The sequence below is a fragment of the Mustela nivalis genome (assembly GCF_964662115.1).
Source record: "Mustela nivalis genome assembly, chromosome: 9".
Taxonomy (NCBI): domain Eukaryota; kingdom Metazoa; phylum Chordata; class Mammalia; order Carnivora; family Mustelidae; genus Mustela; species Mustela nivalis.
This window is the reverse complement of record NC_139028.1, coordinates 118,753,795-118,770,672: the sequence shown is the minus strand read 5'-3', so window position 1 is coordinate 118,770,672 and position 16,878 is coordinate 118,753,795. Positions and strand designations below refer to the sequence as shown.

At 62.9% G+C, this 16,878-nt stretch overlaps 1 protein-coding gene across 1 annotated transcript in view; it reads left to right on the top strand.

Annotated features, from left to right (window-relative positions):
- The window catches only part of LOC309873523 (uncharacterized protein), a gene marked incomplete at both ends in the record, with an annotated part of 83,551 nt that overhangs the window by 50,263 nt on the left and 16,410 nt on the right, over positions 1-16,878 (top strand). The window lies entirely within an intron of this gene.

The following is a 16,878-nucleotide window of genomic DNA, read 5'->3' as shown; positions in this document are numbered from 1 at the left end:
GGGTAGAGCTGCAGAGGCCGAAAGCCCTGTCTCCCGGGTGGGCCTCGGCAACTTTGTACGACATTAAGTTTGAAACTTTGTATCTATAGACATTAAGTTTGAAACTTTGTATCTCCAGAAACGTATACTTGCTTGGAAATCTGTACTGTCGGGCTCCTGCTGAGAGCCAGTCCCTGCCGCCTGCCGCTTGCTGTCCCTCCGGCGGGGACGGGGCACGGGAGGACATGTGCTAAGGGGCAGGAGAGGCACGGCGGCGTCCCAGGCCTGGCGCACCGGGGACAGTCATGGCCGGGGAAGGAAGCCTCTGTCTTGTGAGGAGGGGTAACCTTTCCGGATTCCTGATTTCTGAATGTAAAAGCGCCCCAAACAATTGTGTTTTAGCTTGAGGTTTTGCTGGTCTCTGAAATGATATAAAAGGTGGTTTGAATTTTATAGTCCCACTGAATGCGGAAGCATGGGGAAGGATGACAGACAGACAGGGTTGGGGAGAAGCCCAGCCTCGGTCAGTAACTCAGAGCTCTGGTTGCAGGCGAGCCCAGCTGTCCTCGCTGGCAGTCACGCTGGCCTGGATGCCCACCGGCCCGGGGACAGCCTCTGAGCCCACATTGCGGGTGTGTGGGGGGGTGGGGGGGGAGGGCGGGGAGCTGGCGCGCTGCGCCCCCTGGCGGCGAGAAGGCCAGTGCGGTCCGCGAGCCTCCGCGACTCTTGAGCACCAACTCCTGTTTGGGAGAAAGTTCCTTTTGGGGGAAAACCAGAAGCTGCTTGGGTTTGCCGCGGCCGCCCGAGGACCCGGACAGCGGTGGGTGGCTCTCTGCATGGCGCAGCAGAGGCGTGCGGGCGGTTTCCTGCCTACCAGCCGATGCCCCAGGTTTGCGGTTGTGGCCGAATCCATCAGCGCCTGTTTCCCGTCCCTGGGATGGTGGGGCCACCCCGGCTGCTCCCCTCAGACCCATGTCTTGAGCTCTGTCCTCTCGGGGTCTGTGCCCCTGGCCCACCTCCCAGCTCCTGCAGGTCTCTCCAGGCTGAAGCTCTCCTCCACTGCTCTCAGCAGGGCACGGGCCTCAGACTCATCCTGCCTTCGAGATCACCAGGCCAGAGGCCCGACAAGAAACGCCTGCGGGTGCTATAGCTCGTTAATGATCAGTACAAGACTCCAAGCCGGTTCTAATGCGTCAGTAATCAGCAGAACCCTGGGAGGGATAGAAAGAGCACACACGGTCCACGCAGGCACATTCAGCGTCGGACGCCTGGGCTCCCAGATGGGCTCATGTCCTGCCACCTGCTTGCCAGCCTGTTTCCAGCGGTCGTAGGTCAGAGCTCACAGGGCTCACGTAGACTTTCCCTGCTGCTCCGGATCGTGAGAAACAGCACTCTCTCTTTCCTGTTTTGCCAGCGGAGAGCCCACAGTTCAGAAAAAGCACCAAATCACAATATCTAGAGCCCCACCACAGGCCCCCGGGTTCGTCCGCTACTGGGTCGGGGGAGGTATTCAGTGGCACCCAACAGATGCGTGCTGCTAGGTTGCCCGAAGGAGTCTGGATTCGGGAGTGCGTCCCAGGCCCAGGCTCCCGCCACACCCCCACGCTCTCCCCTTACCCTCGGGCACCGTGGCCCCTGCCCGGCCCGGCTCTCGTCCACATGGACCTTCTCACTGTTGTTTCTGCGTGTGCATGAGGGTGGATCCGGGTTCTGCAGAGACACGGGCCGGTGGTGTGTGTATGTGCTGTCGGCACGCAGGCACACTCTCTCCCTCAGTTTAGCTCAAGGAATGAGCTCCTAAGACTGTGGGATCTAGCAAACCTGAAGCCCAAAGGGGAGATTGGATTTCCTGATCCCAGAACTGAGCTGTCCTGGAGGCTGGACGGTCCGGTGCAACTGTGGACACGGGTTCTGGAATGGAGCCGGGAGAGGAGAGGCATCGGGGCAGAGCCGGCCACCAGATGGCACTGTTGTCCGGCGAAAGAAAGCGGCTCCAGGGCCTCAGGGTCCCGGGAAGGGGTGGCAGGGGACGCTGGCCTGGGGGGTACCCGCCTGGGCGGGCGGGGAGGGCCGTCCACATGGCAGGGCTGCGGGAGATGGGGCAGCGGGCCCTTGGGGAGCTGTGACTGGGTTTTCCCATGAGGTGCTGAGCTGGGCGTCCCCCTCAGAGCAGGCTGACCTGAGAAGCACCAGGTTTTCCTGGAGGCTCATCATTCGCCTCCTGGGTCAGGATGCCGGGCCCCATCTCCCCAGCCACCTGCCCTGACCCGCCCCCCCCGGATGCGCACGCTGTCGGCATTGTCAGTGTGTCCCTGTCTCCTTCTCGCCTGCTCTGTCTGCCCTCAGCCTCTGACCTTCGGTGAGGAGTCGTTGTCCTGAACCCCGAGCTGCGAGTTCAGACAGGACGAACCGGGCACCCCGTCAGCAGGTTCGGAGTGAGCCCACGGAATAGCATCAGGCATCTTTAGGGTCCCCTGGGACTGTGTCCCTCCCTCCCCCCGGAGGGCAAAAGCATGGGCACCTGGGCGAGAGGTCCCTGGGCCTGTGATAGCCCTTGTCCGCTTGTCTGTTTACCTCGTCTTGAGTCGGGGGCCTGGGACCCCACACCGCACAGCTCGAATCGGGCCGTGGCTCTGGCAAGAGGGTGAAGTGAGCTCGGGTCTCTCGTCAGCTCTCGCAGTGTTGGGAAGGAAGCAAGTGCGTGCCGGTCAAACGCGGGGTCCTCCTCGTGCGGCCATCACGCAGCCGGACTCCGAGGCCCAGGCCCTCCCTGGCCGGCCCTAGAGCCCCCGTCCTGCTGTGAGTCCGGCGGCCTACAGAGCCCAGACGCCACGTGCCACTTGCAGCTTCGGCTCTACCCGGGCCGCGCCGTCTCTCAGATGGGCCTTTCCTGGGCACGGGACCATTAGCCCCGCGCAGACCAGACTCTGGGAAAGGGCTGTGCGGTCGTCGGGAGAGGGACCCTGTGCTGGTCTCTGGGTCATGGCCGCTGGGATGTTCACTTCTTCCCTTCGGGCCGTGATCCCTTAGCTCAAAAGCCCACCCGCACCAAACTCAAATTTTGACACATTCGTTATTTTGAAAATTAGCCCAAACAAGCAGACTGTAGCCCTTTTAGTGCCAGCCTGCTTTCTAGGGCCTCACCCGCTCGGGAAATTCTCCTCCTGCGGGGGGTCTGACGACTGAGGACGTGATCGCAGGTCGGTGCTGGGCCTGCCCGGAGCTGCGTTTGAGCTGACGGTCGATCATTTGTCATTTTCCCATACCCCCAGCTCTAACCGGTACACGGCCCTGCTGTGCTCTGCCCCCAGGAATCTGGGCTCAGCAGTGTCCGGACAGTTCCATGCCCGTGGAAGGCCACGGCTGTCTGCGGAAGGCCGGTAGGTGTGGGTGCACACTGAGCGAGGGCTGGTCTGCTGAGCTCACCTGTCCCCGGCTACCGACACGAAGGATCTGGCTCCTTGGTCCTTCGTGGTGGGGAGATGCTACTGGCCCTCATGCGCAGGGTACACCGCAGGGGCGTCCCTGCAAAGATGAGATGGAACCAGTAGGAGAGACAGCTGGTTGCTGGAAAACCAAATGACGTAACGAGTATTCTCTACCTAAACCCCAAAAGCACTTTAGAGAACTTAATACCCACTTATAACAAAACCCAGGGTCAAACAAAGGCAGGAAGAAGCTGTGCGCTTGGTTTCAGAGGCCAGTGGAAGCGCGATTTAAAACTACGAGACCCAACGCGTCGTCCCTAAGACGAGGATGAAATCAGACTTTCCTGGAGAGTCACCAGCACTCTTCATCACGGTGCTCGTGCTGCTGGGCGGGTGCCTTGGGTCTGGGGCTGGTGCTGGTGGGGCTCGTGGCGCGTGTGGAAGAAGGGAACAGCCTGCCACGTGGGGTGCCCGGGTGGAAGGCTTGTGGCCTGACCTCTTGTTTGCTATTGACAAAGTACTCGTAGACGTTCGAACTCACTCCGACCGCTGGGTTGCCCGGTCAGCCCCAGCCCAAGGCGTTTCTGGACACTTGATGTGTGAAAGTGACCAGAAGGCCTGGCACCGGGACACGTAGGTTGTCCTCTCGGCTGTGACGGACTGGACGCCCCGCGCCCCCGTCAACCCAGGATGGATGAGCTCGCTTGCGGCTTCCTTCGCACGTGTGCGACCCCCTGGGCTCTCTGCGATGGCCCCGGCCATCAGCATTTCTTCTCACACGTGAATTTCCTGTTTACATCATCTGTCCCTGTTTCCACTAGCCCTTTTGTTTTCGTCTTTTTAATTCGAACTGCAGATATGCTCCGGCTCTTCAAGCCCAAATTGGATCTCAGTCTTCGCCGAAGCGTGTCCGTGTGGTTCCCAAACGCGGATGTCTGCCCCGCCGCACTACGTGTCATGGAAACAGCAAAACAATACAAAACAGATGATCTGGAAATAACGTGATTTTCCACCAATCGGGTGATTCTTTCAAGCACGTGACACACCTACGTGAGGGGACATGTGCAACCGTGGGACGGAAGGAGCCGCACCGACACACGCCGGCCGAGAGAATTCCTGGTCTGCAGACACCCGAGGGGTATCGGCGCACGTGGCCACCCTAGCTCGCAACGCGCGAGAGTTTGCTCCCAACACCGGCTCACATCGTCTGCGCTCGGTGGGGACCCGAGGGAGCTCGCAGAAGCCCTCCCTCTTCAAGAGCCCATTTGCCACCATGTCACCTCGTAGCCCCAACCGGACCGTCCTTCCGTAAAGACAGCGGTTCACAGAGTAAGGGGATCTCGTCGGGCTGCGAGACATCGCCCGCCTGGGACCCTCCCGCTCAGTTAAAACAGTTCATAGGTGAATTGGAGACACAGTTTCTAACTGAATAAATAAAAAAAAAATAATAGTACAAGAAAGAAACAAGGAAAGAAAAAGGAAGTGAATGGGTAAAGAGAAAGGCATATATTAAAGAAACAGGAAAGAAAGAAAATCCAGAGATTTTGACAGAACGGAGGGCTGGTGCTCAGTCCTCAACAAGGTCCTGGCGAGCCTGGCCGGCCCGAAGCCGGTGGCCCGGGGGCTGGAGGCTGTGGGCGCCGCCGTCCCCCAGCGGGACCGAGACGTGTTTCCACACGTGGGGACAGTGGGACAAGGTAAATACACACGCCCTGTGTGTTGTCACCGCACCTGCCATCGCCAGGAGCCCAAGGGGCCGAGTGTGACCAGATACACATTTAACAGAAAGATACAGAGCCACGGCCTCGGGCTTGGACACCAAATTAACTCACTTTATTTATCAGTAAAATATAGGGAAGGAAGGAAAGCCGCACCACGGATCTGTTCTGGGAGATGCACCCCCTGGAGGCCCGTCGCGCCCCGCCCCTGTGGTCTCAGTCACACAGTCCCCAGGAGAAAACCCCATCACAGTCCTCGGTCTAGTCTCCGACACTTTTAGCTTTTATTCTAAGTACAGCGGGAGCCACTGAGGCTTGGAAGCGGGGAGCGCGGGGGGCCAGCTCGGGTTGGTTAGAAGCCCCGTCGCTGCCCTGTGAAGACAGAGGAGGAGGGATAGGGGGACCCGCCAAGGGCCCGGGCGCCTTCCAGGTGATGGTGGCTGTGACGGCCGGAGGGGGCCGTCAGCCAGCTCTGAGACTGCATCTTGGAGCAGGAGTGAGCTCGTCCCCAGCAGGACAAGCGGGCCGGCTACTCACCAGGGGCCGGGGGCCGGGCGGAGCAGAGAGCCGGGAGCCGGGCCGGGGTCTGTTCGGGGAAAGGCGGCTGAGAGGGTGACTGGGCGCTGAGGGACAGGAGAACTGAAAAATGTCTTTGGTGGTTTGGAAGATCTGTGCTGGTGACAGGTACCATCGGACTCACAGGCCAACAGACAGCCACACTCGCTGTGGCCCACAGCCTCTGGCTACCGGTATCACACAGGAAGCTGCTACTCCTGCAGAAGGACCTTGCTCTGGCCAGCGCCCATCCATCCCGGGTCAGACAAAGGACTCCCTGCTGCCCGGAAACCCACACTCTCTCGCTGGCGGCCCATTCTTCACCCCCAGGTGCCCAGCAGGGCTGGGGACACCATGACAATGGGCCCCGGGCTGCCCATGTGCGCAGGACACTGGGCTGGGTTCCAGGCTCCCCTACTGTAGGTTCGGCAGGGCAGGGGAGAGGGGGACGCACCAGGCCTCCAGCCAGGCTGTGGTCATCGGTCGTACATCCAGAATCACAGCGTCCCACCGGCCCAAGGATTGCTTTTCCTCGAGAACCTTCTCTGGGACGAAGCCACCGGTTCTGGACACCGAGACGAGCCTTAGTGTTCCCCACGGCCGCCGACAGCCGCTGCGGGCCACGGTGGGTCAGCGGGGCGGGGGCCTGCAGGACGCGTGTGCGCTCCGGAATGACAGAGAGGGGCCCTTCCCAGCCGTGACAGGCCGGAGGGGCGATGGCAGGTTCAGCCCCCGCACGACCGTGCGCACCGCGTCTCTGCATCAGCGCCGGTGACCCGTGTTTATCGCTCCCCGCCCGCCCGTCCGCGTGGCCGCTGAGAAAAGACAGGGGCTTCCTCTCGCGACTTCACACACGGAGGCACGGTTGGCCTCCGTCCCCCCGAGCACGTGCCGCTCCATCATTAAAGCAAACACAGGCTCTGAGACACCGCCCGAGCTGGGTTCGCAGCCGCCAGGCCCGAGTGCGGGAAAAGGCCAGCTCGGCGCGACGTGCAAGCTTGCCGCCCGTCCTGCAGGAGAGCTTGAGGATTCAAGCACCAGACCCGCCGGAAAGGAGCAAAAGGGAACGTCCCCCCCACCCCCGCCTCGAGCGGGAGACCTCGAACCGTCTGGTCAGAGCCGCAGGACAGAAGGCACTGAGACTACCGTCCAGCTCGGCACATCCCGTGCTTTCCCATGACAGAGAGGTGGCATTCGGACCCGTCCCCGGGTCGTGATTGTGTGTGAGGGGGCAGCGGGAGCCACAAACCCCGAGGGAAGGGGGCGGCAGCCAGACAGGACTGGGGTCTGGGTCACAGCTACCCCAGAGTAGAGCCTTAGACCCGTGGGGCCGGGACCCAGGGGCAGCCGGGCTCAGGCACTGTCTTCTGTCCCCTGAGCCATGGTGGCCGACGGGCTGACGCGTCTGGGTCTCTGGACGGGGAGCTGCAGACAGCCAGGGTCCGGGGAGGTCGGGTGTCCCCGCCGACCGCTGAGTGCTGGAATTGGGGAGGGGGGTGTGTCCGTGCCCGACAGGACGGAGTAGACGACGCTGTCTGTGGACCCACTGCCCTGAGCCGGCATGTGGGGGTACCCGGCAGAGGACGCTGTGCTCCCCAACCTGGGTGTTCCCGTGGGGTGTGAGGCCTTCAGTAGACGGTCACAGGGCGGGGGGCTGCAGCTCAGACAAGCTCCGTGGGAGCACGGCGACTCGGTCCAGACACAGCTGGGTGTCCCAGAAGGTGCCGGAAGAACCGTGGGTCTGAAGCACCGGTGGGGTCACGCCCCTGGGCATGGGACCACCTGGGCGTGTCCAGCAGCCTGAGGACAGAGACCCCAGGACGTCCCGTTCGGCAGCGTGTGGGGCCGAGGGGTCCCCTGGTCCAGAGTGGGGGTCTGCAGAGGGAGCACTGGCCCCCAGGAGCGTGAGGAGGGGGCCCGAGTCCAGAGATCCCAGGCGCCCCGGCCCCTGCGGTCGTGCTGCCCGGCATCCGAGGGTGAGAGGGACACTAGGCCCAGGGGAGGCAGCACATGGCCCAGGGACCCTGGTCGGGGAGGGCAGAATGCACGTCCCGAGGACCACAGAGGACCAGCTAACTGCGGGAGGGGCCGCGCTCCCAGGTGACAGAGGAGGAAGGGGGCGATTGTCACAGGGGAGGGGACGGTGGCGGGACGTGGACTGGAAGGAGAGGTGCGGTCCAGCCCCCGGAGAAGGAGGGCCTGAGGTCGGCCTCTGGGGCCGGGTGCAGCCAGTGGACGCCTGGCCTGGTGGGGAGGGGTTCCCGGGAGTCTGGGGCAGCCGCAGGGGTCTCTCGCCACACCTGCAGCCCAGCGGCCCCAGGAGCAGCCCGGAAGCCCATGGTTCTAGCAGTCCGAGGGCAGAGCGGCTCGGACGGGCAGGTGCGGTGGAGAGAGGTCGGGGCCTGCCGTAGGGGACGGGAACCCCGTGAGCCCTCTGTGGCCGTGCCTTCCCAGGGCCCCTTCTGTGACCCTCGGCCGTTCCTCTCGGGCTGCCCCAACCCCCACACGCCCCTGCGGTCGCTGTCACTGCTGTGGACCCCGGGTCCCCAGTGCACGGGGCCCTCGCTCGGTCTGTGGACAACCCCGGGTCCAGCCACCCCCTCCAGCCTCTGCTCTCAGGACGCCCCAGAGGCTTCGGCCATGGGGTCCAGCGTCCTGCCACGACGCTGGTCCCGGGGGCTTGTGAAGGCCTCCCGGCCTCCTCCTGGGGCCTGCTCCCCGGGCCGACAGCCGGCTGCGTTGTCTCCACCTGCACGGCCGGCCCGGGCTGCGGCTGACCACCCGGGTGGCCGGGCCGGGGCTGATGCGTCCCCCAGATGGGGCCGTTTTCGGAGATGGCGAGCCTTGCGTGATGGCGCAGACGGTCCCCGGGGACCCCACAGACCTGCAGAACATTACCCCAAATGAAAGGGAAGGAGAGGGAGAGACAGACGCGGTGTCCTGTAAACAGTCTGATTTCTCGATGTAAACCAGATTCGGGCCCGGGACGTCAGGTAAGCGTCTGTGCCAGAGCCCGGGCCCCCCACCCCCGGGGAGGCCCGGCGGTCTGCATCGCCTACTCTGGGACACGTCAGAGTGACCGCCGAGACATTTCGTAATTAGGCAAAATTGGTCTTGCATTCCTTCCCTAAATCCCCCAGATCTCCGCAATTTCAGGTCTTCTCAAAAACGAAAACATTTGGTAATTCAATGACACAAGTGAAAAAAGCATAGGATGTTCTCTCAACTGGAAAATACCAATTAAGGAAGCAATTCTGACTTTCCACCCACCTCGGGCCGAGCGGGGAGCTTCTCTCCGGGGAGAGGGGTCTGTGGGGACCGGGGCCCCGCGAGGGCCGAGGCCGGGGCTGCTGCCGGTGGCTTCCCCGAGAGCGCTGCCCGGCGTCCGGGCTCCGGGGAGGGCCGGGGGCGGCTGTGGGGACGCAGGGGAGGGGTGCGGGGGGGCCCTGCCGTCTGAGGTGGGCATTTGGGGAGGGGCCGAGACGGCCTCCCGCTGTGTGGCAGCACCAAGGACAGTGTCTGGGCCCTGGGCAGCCGCGGGGGTGGTCGGTTTCCCTGCAGCCTGGCCGTGTTCCCCACCTGGTCGTGGCTCCTGCGGGACCCCGGGCCCCGCTGCTTAGGGCAGTGTGGTCTAGTCACTGACCATCCCCACTGTCTGGCCTTGGCACCTCCTCCTGCTCATGGCCTGGCTCAGTGCATTGTCCTGACCCATCCAGTGTCCTCTGGTCTGTGAGTTGTGTGTGGATCCCGCCGGGGTCTGCTCTGCTAACTCGGGGTTTCGAGCCTCTCGCTGCTACAGAGCCAGGGTCCTTGGGGTCTTCTTCGCGTCCAAACCCCACACTGGTGCTACGGACTCCACGGCAGGGGACGTGGTCCTGCGTCCTGTGGGTGACCGTGACCCCCAGGACCGGCTTGGAGCCGGTGTCCCGCTCGGCCCTGCCCCTGTGTGGCCCACACCCTCACAGTCACTTCTCCATTTCAGACGGTTGAGTAAGAATCAAGCACAGAATAACACGTTGTGACACAGGAAAATTACACGGCGTTCTGATTTCAGTGGCCGCACGAGCCGTGGAGGGGGCGCCCAGCCTTTCCCGACCATCCTCGGCCACCTTCCTGCCGTGAAGGCAGAGCTGGCCGGGGACTCCATCGACACAAAACGAGAAACCTTTAAAATTTCTTTCAAGAGAGGAAGAGGGTTTCTCTGGAGCCGGAGCCGGGGTGAGGCCAGCTCAGGCTGCATGGTTTCCCGGGATGGGGGGGCTTGGGTAAGGGAGGGGGGACTCGGGGTTATCGACAGTCTCTGTTGCACCAAGACTCACAAACTTTCAGGACAAAGGACTCACTCGATGTCGTGTGCTCGGGACGTGCGAGGTTGCGGCTGCAGAGCTCTGGGATGGAAACCCGGGGAGATTTCTCCTCTTATCTTTAGACTGAAATGTTTCCTTTAGGTTATTTGCTGACGAGGCAGATGCACAGTTCTCGGCAGAAATAGAGCCCATGTTTTGAGGTTTGGTGAAATCATTCTGACCTTGGTGGAAGTTCACGTGTAGCTTTCCTGGGGGCCCGGGGCCTGCTGACACAGAAACCCGAAAGTGTCCTTTGTGACCCCTGAATACCCATTTTCTGGGGCTGCTGCTGCGTCCTGAGCCAAGTCCACACGCAGAAACTGTCCAGGCCCGGGGCTGAAAGGCACCGGCCTCCGTCTCCACCTGCGCCGAGCGACCCCCTCTCAGGGGAGCGGACGCACCTGCAGAAGGTGCTGCTTCCGGCCCAAGCGCAGCTGCGCAGACACGTCCGTCAGGGCACACACGTTCCCGACACCCGCTTGTGGCAGGCCATCAGGCGGGGAGACGGAGACTTGGCCCTGGTCGTCACGGGCATCTCTGTCCTCCCATAAAGACCCAGAAGTCCGTCCCCCGGAGCCCGGCTAGGCCGGGAGGGCCGATAGTTCCAGCTCCAGAGGAGGGACCCGGATCACGTAGGTGAACCGCTCGGGGTGCTGGGTCCGTTCCCGCCAGGGAGCAGGGTTCTAAGCCAGTGGTTACGGGGGCGGGGCTCATTCTTTTTTTTTAGAACATAATTGCTGGGTTCAGTGAGGTGACAATGACAGGGTCCTAGTGACACGCAGACACAGACACACAGACACAGACACACAGAGATACAGACAGACACGTAGACGGGCAGACACACACGCACGGTCTGGGCACGGCCCCGGCACTGCACGGCGCCCCACGGCCCGAGCGCGTACAGGAGCACAGCTGGGCCGGGGTGGGGGTGTGCTGCGGGTACTACAGGAGTGAGCCCGAAGCTGCGGTCACTCTGAGGCCTGAGCTGGAAGCAAGAGCGGGTCTCGCGTCAAGCGCGCTGACAGCGCGGGCAGAGCAAGAAGGACCTGCCACGGACGCTGGGGCCTCTGGGCTGAGCGGCGGCCCTGGGAGGAGCCGGTGGGGGCTCTGACGAGGGGTGGGGGTCCCTCGCATGGGCGGGTCGTCGCAGGGTGGGTGCTCATCCGTCCTGTCCCCGTCCCCCCGGTCCTGCCTGCCCTGGGCAGACTCTGGATGCGTTTCCCGTCGCCCACTTATGCCAGACGGCCTCGCGACCAGCCCCAGGCCCGCGTCTGCGCCCCGGCCCCGTTTCCCATGTGAGGAGACTGAGGCTCCCAGAAACCAAGCAGGCAGCCCAAGGTCGCAGGCAGCCCAAGGTCGCAGGCAGCCCAAGGTCACAGGTGGTCCAGGGTCACAGGCGATGAGGGGCCGGGGCCGTCATCTCCGAGGGCCGATTGCATCAGACCTGTGCGCGGACGTGGGTAACGGATCCAGATGAGGTAAGCCCCGGCAGAGCCAAGCACATTTTCTTCTGGCAGCAGGAAAAGTACAGCGGGTCACGGTGAGTCAGTCAAGGCCGGCGTGCTGTTCCCCCCCCACCACGTGGCCCCTTCCCGGGTCTCCGCGGACAGCCTGGGCCCCTCACATTGGCCGGCCTCCCCGGCCCTCGCGCGCTGAAACCTCTCCCTGGGACGGCGGCCTCCGAGCAGCTGTGTCCTTGGCCGCTTTCTCACGCCACGCACGCACGGCCCACTGCTGGGCCCCGCGAGGCCCGCTGCAGGAGCGGGCTCCCTTCTCCCTGGGAATGCGGGCCTCCAGCCTTCCCTGGGAGTCGTATCAGTCAGCCCTCTCCAGAGAGCAGAGCCGGCAGAAGCAGAGATAAATACGGGCAGCCACATCTCTGAAAGAGGAGCCTCGTTCGGTCGTGGGCGCCGGCGAGTCCAGACCTTGCAGGGCCCGCCCGAGAGCCAGGAGACCCGGCAAGCACAGGAGGCCGTCTGCGGGGCAATGCCTCTGGCGGGGGAGTTAGTCTTTGTTCTATCCAGGCCTTCGGCCGACTGGATGAGGCCCACCACACCGCGGAGGGCAACCTGCTTTACTCAGAGTCCACGGTTTTAAATGTTCGTCTCCCCAGATGCCCAACAAGCTGACGCACGAAAGTAACCCTCACAGATTCGTTAACGTTTGTCTCGTGATGTTCAAAACGAGACTTTTCAACTTGACATTCAGCTCGAAGGTCAGGCTTGGCCAGAGAGAGAGGGAGGAGTGTGGAACCACGCCGGGGACACTCAGACCGTGGTCCTCACTCTGACGCGTGCTTGGGCAGGGAGGAGGACCGACTCCGGAGGCCAAGGGAGCAGCCTCCCCGCGTGGACGTGGATGCAGACGGGGCCTCCTGCTCGAGGCCTCGGTTCGGAAGAACTCTGACGCAGGTGCACGCTGCGTGGCGGGGAGACGGCGTGACAGCCGCCGAGCTGTGCCCACGTGTGCATGTGGCTCAGAGGGTAAATGTCGAGTCATGTGTATTTTAACAGTAAAAATGTGCTAAGGGAATCTTTACGGAGGCGCACGTGGGTACAGTGAGCTACATGTGAAGTGTGTAATTTTACGAACGTTGACACGTGTTCACCCACGAAACCGTCAGCGCGACCGGGAGGGACGCACCGTCACCCCAAAGGCTCCTCGTGCCCTCGGCCACCGTCCTCCCGCCGCCCGGCCCCCCAGCCGGCTTGCCCGCCGGTCCTCCTGCCCGCGCGCGTGCTCTGCCGGTTTCAGAGACGTGGGATCGCTGAACACGGTGGGTTCTTCTCTCCGTCGCCTCGAGGGGCACGGCGGGCCGGGTCCGGGCGCGTCCAGGTCCGGCTGCTGCAAGGAAGCGGCCGTCACGGAGTGCGGGAGCCTCTTGGCCACAGCCCCCGTGTCTCTGTCACACCCGGGGCGGGAGTCGGGTCTCCGGGAAGGTGCTCGCTCCCGCGGCTGAGAACCCCCAACCGTCCTCCGAAGCAGCTGTCTCCCTGCGCGTCCCCAGCCCCAAGCCGGCCGGGCCCCCACCTGTTGCCCACGGGGGCCGGAGCCCGTCCTGGCAGCTGCGGTGCCCTGGGGCGAGGACTCGCTGTGGCCCGAGCTCTCCGGACGCGCTGTCTCCTCACGCGCTCCTTTCCCATCTGCGCATTTCCGTGACGGGACTGTTCCTTTGTCCCCGATTTTCCTCCGGGGACACGTTTTCCTCCGTTTGGAGCCGCCGCAGTTATTTTTACATCCTGGACGCGAGCCCTCTGAGCTCGGCGGCTTGCAGACGCCCCGCATCTGCGCTTGCCTTTCCCTCCCCTGCGCGTGTCTTCCGAGGCGCTGAGGCTGCAGGTTTTAATTCTGGTGGCGTCTAATTGATGGGCTTGTTCTACGGACCATGCCTCTGGCGCTGCGTCCGGAAGCCCGGCCCGGCCGTGGCACAGAGGCCGCCGCTGACATTTCGTTCAGGGGCTTCTAGCGTCTTGCCACGCACCCAGACCTGACGTTGCTCAGCGTCGCAAGCCGAGCATTTCACTGTATCTTTCGGCAAACGAGCATCCCATGGTTCAGCCACTGGCTACCAACCCGTGTCGGGAAGTGTCGGGAAGACTGTCCTTCTCCACCGGACTCGCGTGGCAGCGCCGCTGAGATCGCCAGCAGGACCCGCGCCCGCCCTCTGCGGTCGCGCCCGCACCTGCGTGTCTCTCCTGAGGTCGACTCTGCCCCTCTGAGCTGCTGCAGCCTCACGGACACGGACCGCCCGCCTTTCCGCTTCCTCTTCTCAAAGTGCTTTTTTTCTCTCTAGGTCCCTCGCGTGCCCATGACCTCCGGGGACCGCGCAACCTGCGGCAGAGTTCCACGGAGAAACAGAGCTCGTGCCGGCCGGCTGCCGGCACGGCGTTCGGGTTGTGACCCAGGGACAAGATGCGTGTCTCTGGGCACTTGATGCGTGTCCCGTTCTGTCCGCAGAGCCTCGTGCTTCTTGCTGAACGGGCCTTGCACACCTTTTGTCTGACTCATTCCTCAAGACTTCAGATTTTCCTCTAGTTTTACATGTTTTTTTCCTATTAGTTTCAGTTGTTAATCGGTGGAATACAGAGATGCACTTGAAGTTAATAGGCCTGTGGAGATACACTCCGCGTACCACGGCACGAACCCACCGACGGCAGCAAGCCTGTCGTTTTCGGTATGTTCGCAGGCAGGGCACCATCCCCATCCCGTGATGCAATTCTGGAACATTCTCATGACCCCCCGAGCTGGCACTCCCCGTGGTTCCCGCCCGATGATCCCGCTGGCTAAGCCACCACCAGTCTGCTTCCGGTTCCCACGGACCGGCGGACTCTGGGCACTAGGCGGGAGTAAAATCTGGGGCCTTCCGCATCTGGCGTCTCTCACTGAGCGATGTCTTCAAGGTCCATCCAGGCTGTGACCCTCAGACCTCAGGCCACTTCTTTGGTGGCAGAGGGTTATTCACTGTGTGGACAGAGCGCGTCTGGCTCACGTGTCCACCAGCTGATCGGTGTTTGGGTTATTCCCACGGTTTGGTTGTTACGAACAACGTGAACTGTGAACGCTTGGACGCGGTCTTGGGTCTCTCGGTGTGTACAGGACCGGGACTGCCAGGCACCAGGGTGGGGGCTGCCAAACTGGTTTCCAACATCCCCGCACTGTCTTACAGTCCCGGCGACAATGTACGGGGTTCCCGTGCAGCCACGTCCCTGAAGACGCGTCCTGGGCTCCCACCTGCTGGAGCCGGCGCGTCCGTGTCTGTAAGGCTGGTCTGTGGTCCGTCTGCTCTGGGTGCGAGAGGGATTCCAGCTCCCAGAACTGCTCTCGCTTTCCCTGGGTGAGCCGTGGGGAGGCCACACCGTGTCTCCGCTAAAGAGGCTGAGACCCAGCTGTGGGCATCCGGTCCCTGCTTCTCCCCGTCAGGAGACGTGTGACGACAATCGCCATTTCCTGAGCAGACCTCGGGCCACGCGCTTTATCCGTTTTGCCTGTGGAGAGCTTTGATGGTTTTGTGTCTTTTAGGAAATTTGTCCCTGACACTGAAACCGTCAAATTCCTTGACAGAAAGTTGTTGGTAAGACGCCCCGTGACCGCGCCCTCCAGATTCGCTCTCTTTCCTTTATTGATTAGACCAGGAAGGGAAGCCTCAGTGTCGGCGGCTTTCTCGAATTCCAAGAGATGAGGGATCCGGGTAGAGCCCGCGGCACGGTGGGCTGCTCACCCCCAGACCCTGGAGGCCGGAGCCTCGGGGGACCGCTGGGCGCCGCTGTCTTGGACACTCTGCTGGGCACCTTGCACGCTCGGAGCCCCCGAAATCCACCTCGTATTCTCGGTTAGTGTCCCGAGGGCCACCTCCCCACGCCAGTCCGGCCGGGAAGAGGCTGATCCTGGGGCAGGAGGTAAGGACCTGGAGGAGATGCTCAGTGGGAGGGAGGAGGGGTTCGTCTAGACTCTTGGCCCCGTGTCAGACGTGGGCTCGTGGGCGTCCTGCTGGGGAATGCCACGCATTGCCACGGGGTCAAGGCAAAAACAGGCGGGAGTGCCAACATGCGCAGAAATCAGCATTACCGCACCGAGCTCAGTGATCCTCTGCTGAATCGTCTGGATGCGGGATGCGTACAGACACGCCTCCCCACTTCCTGACTGTGGCTCCGCGCGCTGATCTCCCCAGACTGAGACGGCAGGTACCCCAAGGGGACTCAAGCCACCGCTTCTTGGGGGACAGGAACTAACTGCTCCTGCCTCGGAGCTGCCAGCTTTCTCGGATTTTTCCCGAATGGGCTCCGAAAATACTTAGGCCCTAAGTGTCCTTCGGGCACCCTTTGCACCGGGCCCTTTGTACCGGGCCCCACACTCGGGGCGGCTCCAGATGCCGCCGCTGCTGGTGCTGCTGTGGGCAACGGGGGGTCTTCCTTTGGTGATTCTTCAGATGACCCGAGCCGGGACACAAAGCTACGCCCCCCGGCCCTCGCTGTGCACTGTGGGCGGACCCGCAGCCCTTCTCTGGCTGCAGGGGACGCTGCCCAGGGCCTGTGGGCAGATGCTGCGGAGCAGTCGGGGCGGGGCGGGCTGCGGGTGGGGAACCGGAGAGGAGGCCCCTGTGGGTGGGGCGCGTGTGTGCGCGGCCGGGCCCAGCGGGCCTCCTGGACACCGTCCTGACCACAGGCTTCCCAGAGAACCCGTCCCTTACCACCTGTGTCCTGTGCAAGAGGTCCAGGAGCCAGTCATGCCCGTTGTTATGAAGTGACTGCTGGGGCCTGTTTCTGCCTTACAACGGGATGGACCTACCCACTTACGCCTACTGACCACGGAGGCCTCTCTTGTTCTGGAGGCTGAACAAGAGAAGGGCTTCATGCCAGCGGCCCTCGGGCAGCAGAACTGTGCGGGGAGGAGAATCAGGTCACTGGGTCCCCCTCTCCATGGTGACAGGCAGCGTCTTCTGAACCAGACGTCCAGTGGCACCATCCTGTGCTGTGGCCTCAGACGGAGGCTGTTGTGCTCCCGGGTCTCCTGTGCCCCAACCACACAGCGCGGCTGCGCTTCCCAACAGCTTCTCAAATCCTCTGCCGGCGGAAGGCTCCCCAGCAGGGCTGAAGACCCCTGAGCCCAGCACTGGGGTCCACCCCCAGGCCCCAGCCTTTGCCTCTCTGCCACCCCAAGAGCAGAATCTTGTGCGGCAGCTCACCTCCACACAGCTGCGTCTGGCCTCAGCGTCCCTCTTCCCTGCAGATTCCCCCAGGGAGAGCCGGAGGCCGGGCAGGGGCAGAGCTGGAGGCGAGCGAGAGGGTCCCTAGAACCGCGCCCCTGCCGTAAAGCTGGGGTGACCTGAACCCCATTACTCCCTAGGTTTACTTT